This window comes from Phaseolus vulgaris, chromosome 6, assembly GCF_051622355.1.
Source record: "Phaseolus vulgaris cultivar YP4 chromosome 6, ASM5162235v1, whole genome shotgun sequence".
Taxonomy (NCBI): domain Eukaryota; kingdom Viridiplantae; phylum Streptophyta; class Magnoliopsida; order Fabales; family Fabaceae; genus Phaseolus; species Phaseolus vulgaris.
The window spans coordinates 22168772-22182387 of NC_143503.1; positions in this window are offsets into that span (position 1 = coordinate 22168772).

Sequence of the window (13616 nt, forward strand, 5' to 3'; positions counted from 1 at the left end):
GATGTTGAGGATTGAGATTCAGAACTCATTTATGTTTGCTTATGGATCTTGACATCCAAAAGGTCATTTATACTGTCCAAATAAGTTTTCAGACGGTGAAATCCGGAAGTGACATATTAGTTTTGGACTTGTATATCCAGAACTTTGTAATTTGACTTACGGATATGAATATCCAGAGGCAAAAGTTTAAAATCATTAAGGACAAAATTGACATTTCACATGAGTATGTTGGGTGCAAATCTGAATTGATATGATGTAGGGAGAATCAGCCTGAACATATTTGCTTGGAGACAATTACTTTCAGCACCAGATTAACTTTGAAGACCTAGTGCTTATGTGCAATGACAGTTTTAGTTCAAAATACATTTTGGAATTCCTTGGAATGTTTATGAATTTGTTTTCTGAAATTTCTTTTTCATAATGTATTTTTTATTCTGGAATTACTTTTTCATAATGAGATTTTGATTTTTCAATTCTATTCTAAACTTTAATTTTTGGAACACAAAAGTCTATTCCAAATTTTTTTCAAAATATATTTTTAATTTCAGAATAAAAGGCAGTTTTATAAATTTAAAAATAAATCGGGTGCTGAAAGTAATTATGTTGCTTGGATTACTCCGAGAATATTCTCGTAGTTTTTTTAATCTGGCTCAAGTTGTTATTAGCACGGAGTATGACATTCTTTAATATGTCTTTGGTAAAAAAATAATTTCCTTTTACATAGAATTTGAAATGTTTTATAAGAAATTGAAATTTTATAACTCTATGAGAGTAATTAATTAATATTAGAGAATTTTAAATTATATTTAAAATTCTTCATACTTTTAAATTTATATATATTTTATTTTTTTGTCTCTTCAACTTAATTATAGTCAAAATGTTGATTGGATTAAAATCGAGATATTATTTGTTTTAGTGATATTTAAATGTCATAATCTCAACATTGTTTCTCTAAAATTAAAGTGGATCATAGTTATGTTTTGGTCAACATAATCAGGTTATTTTTATTATTGGTGTAGGTTAAAATTATTTTTTAATCAACATTAATCAATGCTTTCTTTAATCAATGCTTTCTTGGTTAATATTAGCAATGTTTTTTTTACTTATGTCAAACCCATTTTTTTAGTTGATGTCAACTAAGGTTATTTTTAATTTTAGTCAATCAAGATTGTTTTTCAATCAATGTTCATTAGAGTTATTTTATATGTTTAAAAATAAAATTTCTACATTAACACCCTTTACAAGCCTATTTGCTTTCAAATCCATGTGTAGAAGAAAATATTTATGTATCATCAGTAACATACAACTCGTAAGAGTGAACTAATGAAAACAACATAACAACATACGTGCTATCATTATCAAGTAATATTCACCATGCATATATTGAGATCATGCATATAAATGCAAATAACCTCATATTTAGCCACACAACATATTATGACTAATATGAGACGTGTTTCAAAAGAGTCTAACCATAATAAATAAGTCTCACTAGAGGCTAACACCTAACACATATCAAATTTAGGCTAAAGTCCTTAATGTTAGGGTGACACAAAGCATCTACTATCAATATCCAAACACATCTACTTACCAAGCCTGATGTAAGTATCCTTTAGCTTCTCACCACCTGAAGTTCTACCTAAATGACTAGACAACGATGAAGTTAGGATACCTTTGATAATTGAGTGTCATGTTTACCACCACTACTCAATGCTTGATATCATCCTCAGTGTCTTTACACCACTCATGAAGGGTCATTCACCACTTGGTCTAACCTTATATATATGTATACAAGCATATATACATGTATAAAAATGTTCCATCTAGGATCCACCACCCATAAAGGGCACACATCATGCATACAACATCTCATGCATCTCTGTTGATTTATCTTGACAAGTATACCAAATCAACTGTAATATAGTACTTTTTAAAGTACGAATGTCGAACTAATAAGGAACAATTCTAATTAAAAAGTTTTGTTATAAAACTCATTAAGTATAGAAAATAATTGTGAGAACTTGTTCATAACCAAATTAACGATTTCACCATAAGTAACTCAAAGTTTAAGATTTGATTCAACAAGTAACGAAACTAACTTATCAAATATAGATAAAATACTTGGGATTGAATTACTTCTATCTCAGTCATCTATAGTTTGGAATGATACAATATATAATATTCAAAACTACTTATTCTTGATGCTGTAATTTAAAGTCATTCACCTTGATTTCTCACATATGAAATTCATAAGATGATTTCTCAACACTTATTCCTCATATATCTAATAATCATCTAGCTTTATGAACATAATTATGATGCAATTAATAATCTGAAATTTATTCCTAGCATTACAAGTTATCAAGTATTTTCGTCTATTTTAGATCCTTAAAAATACTTTCCAGATAAATTTAAGGATCAAAATCAAGACTCCATTCATAAAAAAGAATCTAGCAATAAACATGAAACGAAAATACCAAGAACAAGTAGAAAAAAAGAGAATATTATATATATATATATATATATATATATATATATATATATATATATATAATATCACCAAGAATATATTTGATTAGAGTAGATTACGTTCAATCCCAAGTTTGAAAGCACTTAGCAACTCATGATAGCTCATTCAATCTTCATTTTTGATCTGAATTGCATAAGAAGGGCTGATCTAAATAGATTCTTCTCCTAAGAACATAGTCTTCTTATTTTTCTGTCACTAACCTCTCTCAATTTCTCTCACTTTTTTTCCACCGCCTCTGTTTTAACTTTGTTCCAAAAATTTATTTAATGAAATCTACCTCAAGCGAGTCAAACTAGCTTAGGCTAGATCTTTCGGTGTTGTTTTAGCTTGGGCGAGCAATTCTAGCCCGAGCTAAATCAGTACTGCACCATTAATTTAATCTGGATAATTTTAGCCTGAGCTAAATCTTCTAACTTGAGCAAGATGCTTCCTTTAAATTTCCTTCTTTACTTCTTCTTGTGATCCAATCTATAAGTCTTTAATTTCTTTATTTTTAATGCTTCACATTCATCTGAAATTTACATAAAATTGGGATTAAATTTCTTCATTTGTTTCCTAGTTCAAAATATATAATCAGATTCAATAATTCTCAAATTAGGGTAATTTTCTGACATTAAGTAACAATTAAGTTCCAAAGTGTTCAATTTTCTCAATTATAAATATTACACATTAACACTTATCAATTTCAACATCAATTATATAACAAAAACACAACATTTCAAAAGTTTTCTCAACACCTATTACAGTAAATGAAGATGAATATTCCTTGTCTGATGTGATGCTAATGTAGCGTACGTAATCGCACGTAATCGTAATGAAGAAAGAGAGGTTTTGATGAACCCAAATTGTAGAGAAAAATAAATATAAAAAAGAAACTTTTATTCACTTGTATATTAGAGAGTAAAATACATGGTGTATATATAAGAAAAAGATTAAGACCTAGCTGAAACAGAAAAGGAAAGTTGGGTCAAACAAACAAAGCCCAATAACTTAAAATAGAAAATTAAATATATTAACACCCCCCTCAAGCTGGGGAGTAGATATTTGTCAGGCCCAGCTTGGATTTGAGAGTAGAGAATTGTGCGGAAGCAAGGGGCTTGGTGAATATGTCAGCAACTTGCATTGCAGAAGTAATGGGTAGTAGTTTGAGGAGACCAGAGTTAAGTTTTTCACGAACTAGGTGGAAATCAATTTCGATATGCTTGGTTTGTTCATGAAAAACTTGATTGGAAGCTATTTGAAGGGCAGATTTGTTGTCACAGTACAGGGTTGCAGGCTGGGAGAGAGGAAGATGTAAATCCTGAAGGAGGTAAGACAACCATTGTAACTCACATGTGGTGGTGGCAAGGGCTCTATACTCGGCTTCAGAGGAGCTGCGGGAGATAGTTGACTGCTTCTTTGATTTCCATGATATTAGGGAGTCTCCTAAGTAGATGGAATATCCAGTGACAGATTTGCATGTGGTAGGACATGTTGCCCAGTCAGAGTCACTAAAACCAAGTGAACTAGTGTGAGAAAAATATAGTCCTTCACCAGGGGTGCCCTTGAGATAACACAAAAGACGTGAGACAGCTTGCTGATGATGAGTTGTGGGTGCAGATATGAATTGGCTTAAATTGTGGACAGCGAAGGCGATGTCTGGTCGCGTGTTGGTTAAGTAAATTAAACGTCCAAGGAGTCTTCTGTATTAAGAAGTGGCATCAGCATCGAGAGGTGAGCCTTGGTCGGGAGAGAGACGGGAGGTGTGAGTCATAGGAGTGGCCACAGGTGCAGAGTCAAGCATGCCAGTTTCTTGAAGGAGATCAAGAGTATACTTGCGTTGACTTAAATGAAGACCAGTACTGTTGCGAGCAATTTCCAGTCCCAAAAAGTAAGTGAGATTACCTAAATTTTTTATCTTGAAGTGATGGTGAAGGGATGCAGTAATTGTATTGATTTCCTCCGTGTCATCACCAGTTAAGAGCAAGTCATCAACATAAACAAGAATAACAGTGAGTTTATCATTATTATATTTAAGAAAAAGAGAGTGATCAGCAACAGAAATAGAGTAATTATTTGATAAAAGAAAAGTAGAAAGTTTGGCGTACCATTGGCGACCAGCTTGACGAAGGCCATACAAAGACCGTTGAAGCTTGCAAACATGCTGGGGAGAAGGAAGAGAGAGGCCAGGTGGGGGGGTCATGTATATCTCTTCATGGAGATCACCATGAAGAAATGCATTATTGACATCAAGTTGTTTTAAAATCCAATTTTTGGTAGTGGCAATAGCAAGCAGAAGGCGGAGGGTAGTGAGTTTAGCAACAGGTGCAAAAGTGTCTAAGAAATCAAGTCCTTCAAGTTGGGTAAACCCTTTGGCAACAACTCTAGCTTTGTGGCGCTCAATAGTGCCATCAGAATGGTATTTGATTTTATATACCCATTTACAACCAATAGTTTTCTTTCCTGGAGGGAGAGGGGTAAGTTGTCAAGTATTGTTAGCAGCAAGAGCTTGAAGCTCATCTTGCATGGCAGATTGCTAAGAAGCATATTTGGAGGCTTCGTTATATGTCCGAGGTTCAAGATGAGAATTGATAGAGGAAATAACATTTCTAAAATTGGAAGATAAGGAATTGTAAGACAAGTAATTATGAATAGGATATCTACTACTTACAGTGTTGGTTGCAGTGTGGAAATCTGCAAGATAGGCAGGTTGTCGGTGAGGACGAGCTGATCTTCTTGGAAATTGGGGTGAGATGCTTCCTGGAGATGCAGGCGGTGATAATTCTGATGGAGGTGCAATGTTGGATGCAGGAGCAGAGGCACTATTTCTTGGAAGATCATAGGATAATGAGGCTGGTGGAGGAACAGTATTGGGTGCAAGAGTAGAGGCACATGGCTCGACAGGAGGTGCAGTATCAGAAAAAAATCAAAAGCAGAATTATATGCATTAGAAATAGGGAGAGATAAAGTGTTAGGGTCCTTAGGCAAGCCACTGTCCAATTTATATGGAAAGTGGTTTTCATGAAAGATTACATGTCTTGATATCTCTATGCTATGAAACTTTAAATTTAAGATAATATAACCTTTTGTATTTTGCGGGAAGCCAAAAACAATACCTTTGGTAGATCTATCATCTAATTTTTTCCTATGTGCAGTAATGGTACTAGCATAATAGAGACAACCAAACACTTTTAGAAAGGAAATGTCATATGGTTTTCCAAACAACTTTTCATGAGGAGTGATGTTATCAAGTAATGGAGTAGGAATAGCATTTATTAAGAAAACAACATGATTTACAGCAAATTCCCAAAAAATAGGAGGAAGATTTGCTTGAAAAAGTAAAGCCCGGGTTACATTTAGTATGTATTGATGTTTACGTTCTACAATGCCATTTTGTTGTGCTGTTTCAACACAAGATTTTTTATGTATAATTCCCTTTGAAGCATAAAAATTTGACATAGCAAACTCAACACCATTGTCAGTACGAATCGTTTTTATATTAGTTTTGAAATGATTTTGAACGAAAACAGTGAAGTTAATGATGTGTTGACGCACTTCAGATTTGTTATGCAGCAGAATAACCCAAGTATAACGCGAGTAATCATCAACAATAGTCAAGAAATAACGAAAACCTTGCATAGAAATTATGGAACATGGTCCCCAAATATCAAAGTGTACAAGATCAAAAATAGCAGAGGTAACAATATTACTTAAAGTGAAAGGAAGTTTTCTCTGTTTTGCACGACTACAAGTGTCACATACATGATGAGTATCAACAGTAATAAAAGAGTATTGTTTGCTTAAGACATGTAATCTTTCATGTGAAGGGTGTCCTAGTCTATAATGCCATAGTGTTTTGTCTGTGATATTGCAATTAATAAAAGAAGCAATACAATGCGGTTTAGAATGACTAGAAGCAGGCAAGGTAGTGACAAGGTACAAGCCAGCGGTGGCTTTAACTGTACCAATCCTCTCTTGAGTGAGATTGTCTTGTATAATGCAGTGGGTTGAAGTGAAAGTTAAAGTGCATTTAAGTTGGTGTGTGAGTTTAGAAACAAATATTAAGTTTAATTGAAAATGAGGCACGTATAACACATCAGACAAATAAAACTGATCAGAAAAACGTACTAAACCAGAATATGTGGCATAAACAGTTTGGCCATTTGGAAGACTAATTAAGACAGGTTTAATTTTAGTATAAGTAGTAAAAATGTTCAAATTGTGACAAACATGATCAGTGGCACCAGAATCAATAATCCAAGATTCTTTTATAGAAGATAGTGAAGAGAGAAACTTACCTGTTGAAGAATGCTCAGTATTGGGGATTTCATCCGTAGAGATGGTGCCGACTTGATTAATTTGAGTGTGAGGGGCAGGATCCTCAAGGTTTTGCTGACGCAAAATGTTGGTAAGGAATTGACACTGTTGTGATGTAAGTTGAATCCCCTTTACATTCTATTCTTTAGGAAAAAGCTCAGAAAAAATGTCAGTAGTAATCATATTATTGGCTTGGAATGTCCAATTGGTGAATTTGTAGCCAGGAGCGAACCCATGCTTTTTATAACAGGTGTCAACAGTGTGACCAAGACGATTACAAAAAGTGCATACTTTTCTAGTAAAAGAAAACTTTGAGGTTTTAACATTACCAGAAGGAAAACCCACTTTGCGAAAACAAACAGCCTTAGTATGACCATATTTACCACAAAAATTGCATGTAATAGTGTGACTACTATTAAGACTATGAAGACTAGGGTTTTCATTAAACATTGCCTAAAAGATTTTTAAAACCAATCAAGATTTTGAAAGAGAACAGAAAAAAAAAAAACCAAGAACAGCAAATAGGGAAATAAAAATCAGAGAGAAACGTAGCAGAACTCTTCATTCGAAGAGCTCTTATACCATATTACAGTAAATGAAGATGAATATTCCTTGTCTGATGTGATGCTAATGTAGCGTACGTAATCGCACGTAATCGTAATGAAGAAAGAGAGGTTTTGATGAACCCTAATTGTAGAGAAAAATAAATATAAAAGAAACTTTTATTCACTTGTATATTAGAGAGTAAAATACATGGTGTATATATAAGAAAAAGATTAAGACCTAGCTGAAACAGAAAAGGAAAGTTGGGTCAAATAAACAAAGTCCAATAACTTAAAATAGAAAATTAAATATATTAACAACACCAACAATAATCATATACATCTAATCGTATTAAACTAACATATATATATTCTTCAATAACAAAGAATATCTTCACAACTTCACATTTTATCACATGATTCACATATTATCACCTTTCATATGATTAATGCTTTCCAAAACATTAATTTAATGATTACTCACTACTTGTTATTGTACGCTTGACACTTGTCATTGAACAGATCGTGCTAACACCTTGTTGCTTCTTCACTTGAATGTTACAACCAATGCTTAAGCAACACCTACTTAATGGAATCAAATCCAACAAGTTCTAGGGAATTCTTCCACCGCCTTTTGCAGCTTGACTTGTCTCCACGACTTGAGCGCCCAAAACCACGTGTCACGCACTACCATACATTCATAACACATATACACCGTCTTAGCCTCACTTGAGTGTCCTATACAAAATACTTGAGTGACCAAACATATCGCTTGAGCACCCAAACCAACACTTGAGAACCCAAACCCACACTTGAGCAATATTCTTCTTGAGGAGAGAAAATCATCTCGACATCTCTCTTGCTCGAGCTACAAGTTATCGCTTGAGCTATATAGCATGTCGTTTGAGCAACCATCACAATGCTTGAGTGACCAACACTTCATGCTACTTAAGTTGGTGAATACAATGATTGCATACAGTTTTGGCATCGCATGAACGACCGCACATTGCTTTAACGACATCTAGCTCAAGAGCAACCCCAAATAACAACATTTTAAAATCTTTCTCAACACCAACAATAACCATATACATCTAATCATATTAAACTAACACATAATTCACATATTATCAACTTTCATATAATTAATACTTCCCAAAAACAATCATCAAAATTCTCATAATTACTCCATTTATCTGAATTGAAGCATGCCTTAACCCAACAATCTCTTAAAAAAAATCTCCAACAATCCAAATAACCTTAACCCTACAATCTATTAGAAAAACATTTCCACAACCTCTTAGAAAAACATATCCGACAATCCAAATAAGTTTTCAAAAATCTTACACCCTTAAATCTCCTATTAACCATCTAGTTAAGAAGAGAAAAGGAAAAAGAAAAGAACTTAAGACACAAGCAAGAATAAAACTACTTATCACAGCCAAGTTTTGATCGGTCCAAAACAATCTTTACTTAACTAGCTTTTCAAGAACTCAATTTCACAATAATCTAACTATTAGAAATTCCTTTAAAATAATAAAAAAAAAAACATACAGAAAGAAAAAAAAAAAGTAAACCATAAATTTTAAAATGAATTAAGAAATAAACATTTCTATTTATAGACGTCATTGTTAAATTAGGATTTAGAATTTCATTTTAAAATTTATTAATAAATTCATATTGGATCTTCCAGCACTTCCTTACTTTTATATATTAAGATTTTAATATATTCTTATTCTAAAAATTAAATTAATTTAGTCTTACTCATAAATGTTAGAATAGAGATAAATTAGTATTAAAAATGACAAAATTATGATTTTAAATTAGAAAATGATTTAATTAAAACAAAGTTCTTTATATTGTCTGATAATAATAAAAAGTTTGTCGATTTTGATTCATATTTCCTTGACTAATCTCATCTCTGAAAAACATATATTTTTTCCTATAACGGGTTAAACTTCCATGGAAGATTTTCACAAATATTATCATGTGATAATAAAAACATAAATAAGTACTTTAATAACAACTAAATAGTTTTATTAGCCATAAAACATACACTAAAAAAATTATTAAATAAAAATCAATTTTAGAAACTAAAAATAATTAGTCGTTATATTGGTTAAATTAGAAACTATTTTAGAAAAGAAAAAAAAAATTAGTTCTTAAATTAGTTTCTATTATTAATAAATAATTTTTAAATTGATATTTAATTAGCTACCAAGGTTTTAACTATCGATTATTTAAATTCAAAATTTGGTAGATTAAATTTGATAGCTAATTAGATACCAATTTAAAAATCAATAATTATTTTTTAGTTAGTCTATAAAATAGTCTTTAATTTAGTTAATAATTAATTATTTTAAATTTTTAAAACTAATTTTTATTTAATGATTTTCATAGTAATAAGTTGTTGATAAATTTGTTTAACCTTCACACCTAAATCTAACAAATATTTTTCAGTTTTCCAAAAATTTGTATTATAACTTAAATAAATAAAATATCTCATTCAATGTCATTAATTATAATATGAATATATAAGTCAAATCTAGAAAAAATGTATAAAATATTATATTTAATTCACTAATATCGAAACAATGTTGTTAGAAAGAATAAATAGTTATACATGAATGATATTATTAAAAAGCTTTCTAAAGATTGATGCACAATATGTGGTTTTTTGGAAGCACAGTCATTAATAAATGTAAGTAATATTGGAAGTCATTTTGAATTTATAAGAAAACAAACAAATTTAAGTTTATAGTTCTTGAGTATATCTTAGTAATTACTATAAAATACATAAAAAAAATAAAACAAATTTATAAATTAATTTATATTTAATTTATGCTAATATTAATATAAGTTAATTCATTTTTTCCGAGACAAATTTTAGCAATGTTGATATTGTATATTATAATATAATGATTTTTAAATATAACGATTCAAGATTAAATTAATGTTTTAATTAACAAATATAGGTAAGATAACACATCTAAATATATATATATATATATATATATATATATAAAATCATTTTAAAAATAACTATACGTTTATTTTTTTAACATATTAATGATTTTAAAAGTATTAATTTAAATTTCAAATTAATGAAATTACTTTTATAATGGTTACATTTATATTTTTCAATTATTAATTATTAATATTTGATTATTTTAATTTAATTATATTTACTATTTTATTTAATATATATTTACAAAAAATAACCTTAAGTTTAGGAATTTTTTTATCAAAAACTGTTTTCATGTATATATAATATACACCTTAAATTAGTCTAAAAATCTATGATTGTGGGGGGCACTTTAGCTCCATCTTATTCTTACACTAAATTATATAACTAAATGTAAATGTAAATAGATATTATAAAAAATATTAAATAAAAACTAATTTAAAAAAAAATTAATAATTAAATTAAATTTTATTTAATAAAAAATTATTAATAGTTTCTAAATTAGTATTTAGATGCTAATTTAAAAACTGTTTATTATTAATAAAAATTAATTAAATATTAGTTAATAAAATATTATCTAATTTAATATATAATAATTAATTATTTTTTCTTTAAAATTATTAGTTTTTTAATAGTGAAAAGTTATTCCAAAAATATCATATACGAACAATTTTAGAAATATATGTTTGATACGCACTACAACCTATGGGATAAAAGCTAATAAGTTAGTAGTGTAACTTAGCTTACTATACTATTAAATTAATATAATATTTAAAAATAAAAAATACACTGATCAGGATTTTATTAATTTTTTTAAAATAAGAAAATTTCTACATGTCTTGTATAAGTAACTACGACTTACTTTATCGTAGTACAATTTTTGTTAATAATTTGATAAATTCAAACCATAGTTTGGTAAAAAGAAATTAATCTTTGAAAAATGGTGGTATTTCTAGCTTTCGTTTCTTAAATTTAAAAATAAATTAGTCTCTCAAAATAAGAAAAAAATATATTTTCAGTTCTAAAACACTAAATTTAAGAAACTAAAACAATTTTTTCAATGTTTAAAGTGTAAACTTTGGGATTTAAATTAAAATTTTAAATTACTCATAACCCCTTAATTTAATTTTAAAAACAAAACTATAATTTTTTTAAATATGAAAAACCAAAATCAAATCATTTTAAATCTTAGAAACTAAAAATATAATTAAAGTACAAAATTATATGTAAACTGAATTCTTGAGCTTTATCACGTAAGCTTATCGTCATGGTTATTCTAATATTGAAATTCATGAAAGGTATTTTGTTGAGTTAACTGAGTTGAAGGTGACTGCCATAGACTTCTTAGAAACAATCTTCAATGTTTTTTATTTCCCTCCATCATGTGCCTTTCTACAGTTGATCATGAAAGATGTGATGTGACTTTGATTTCATTAGAGTATCTCTGTGGCTATCTCAACAATTAATAAAGACTTTCATTTTATATATTTTTTTCAAAATATATAAGAGTTTTCATTGTAAATATTAAGCTTATGTTTTGACTAGAGAGTAGGTTTAAGGTGGTGAATTTAAGATTTAAATGGAAATTATTTAAAGAATAAATTTGTTTGATTATGATAAATATCATAAAATTATAAAAAAAAATGTATGAAAGTTTATGAATAATATAATGAATGTATTGAATTTATTTATTTTTAATTGTGTCTAACAACAAAAGTTTAATATATGTTTAATAGATTGAAATACTTGTCTTAATTATTGTGAGAAAATCAGATTTAGGGTTGTCCCACTAGTACAAAATATTTCATTAACGACACCTTTTAAAGACGGTTTGGAAACAACTATCGTAATAAGCAAGACGGTGGCAGTTTCATAATTTTTTTGAATTTTTTTTGGCATTTTTAACGACAACCGCCGTTAAGGTGGACGCATGAGGATACAATGACGGTTCGCACCAGAACCATCGTTAAAAGTGGGGTTTCCACGACGATTCTCACAGAACCGTCGTTAAAGGTGATATTTTTTTTTTATTTTTCAGCACCAGCACTTTTTGCCTCCCCTTCATTTTCACACTCACTTTTCCTTCTTCTTTCACTCCTTGCCCACTCCGTTCACAGGTCACCCTTCATGCCACCATTCTTCCTTTGCTGTCACGTCACGCAACCGCTCCGTCAAACCCCGTGACCGCTCTGTCAAGACCCGCGCCCCAGCACCGTTCACCTTGCGCCCCAATGTCGCTCGCCCCACGCCGTTGCGCCCCGCGCCTCTGGCCCACTGCATCAGCGCCGCCTGCGCTCGTGTCGCCTGCGAAGACCACTGTTGCCCCGTTCGTTAATAAAGTTCCTGCTCGTACGCGCGAGTTTCTTTTCAACTTCATTTCACTTTTGAGGTTAATATATTTTTATTTATTATTTAATTATATATTAAATATTAGTAACTATATTTTGAAAGTGTTTGTTTTGAGTTAGATATTGATTTTATATATTGAATGCACTAAGTCTGAGTTTGAGGGTTTCCGACCTTCGGCAATCTGAATTTAGTTTTTAATGATTAGATATTGTTTCTATATATTGAACGAACTAATTCTGAGTCCGGAGGTGTCCGACCTTCGACAATTTTGATTTAGTTTTTAATGATTATATATTGTTTTGACATATTGAACGCACTGGTTTTGAGTCCGGAGGTGTCCAACCTTCGACAATTTTGATTTTATTTTTTAATGATTACATATTGAATGCATGGGATGTCAATATTTTTGGGAGGCATAGTGATGTACCGTTGTACATTCACATGTATAATTTGTTGGACCTTGCATCCGGAGATCAAGATATTAACATAACAGTTCTACAATTATGGATGATATAAAAATATTAAAATCTTTATACTTTTGATTTATTAAATATATTAGTACTAACTTATTGAAATTTAGGTATATTTGTGGATTATGCTTCAATGAGGGGAAACACAATATATATATGGGTTTTTAGACCCTTAACTCATTTAATTAATTGGAAACAAAAAGTCAGAAACACAAAAATGCATCCCCACTGCCTTAAAGAATGGAGGAAAACAAATTTATTTTACTGCGTACATTCACGAGTAAGTCCTTATTTATTAAATAAGTTATACTAAATTATTGACATAAGAGAAACTAACTGATTTGTTATACAGGTGTCATTGGCAACTATTGATCATATCTGTTCAAGATCATATCGCTACATGGTTTTGCTCTTTGCATAAAAACCCCCCTACCTATTTTAATCACATTATAGATAGGTACGACAGT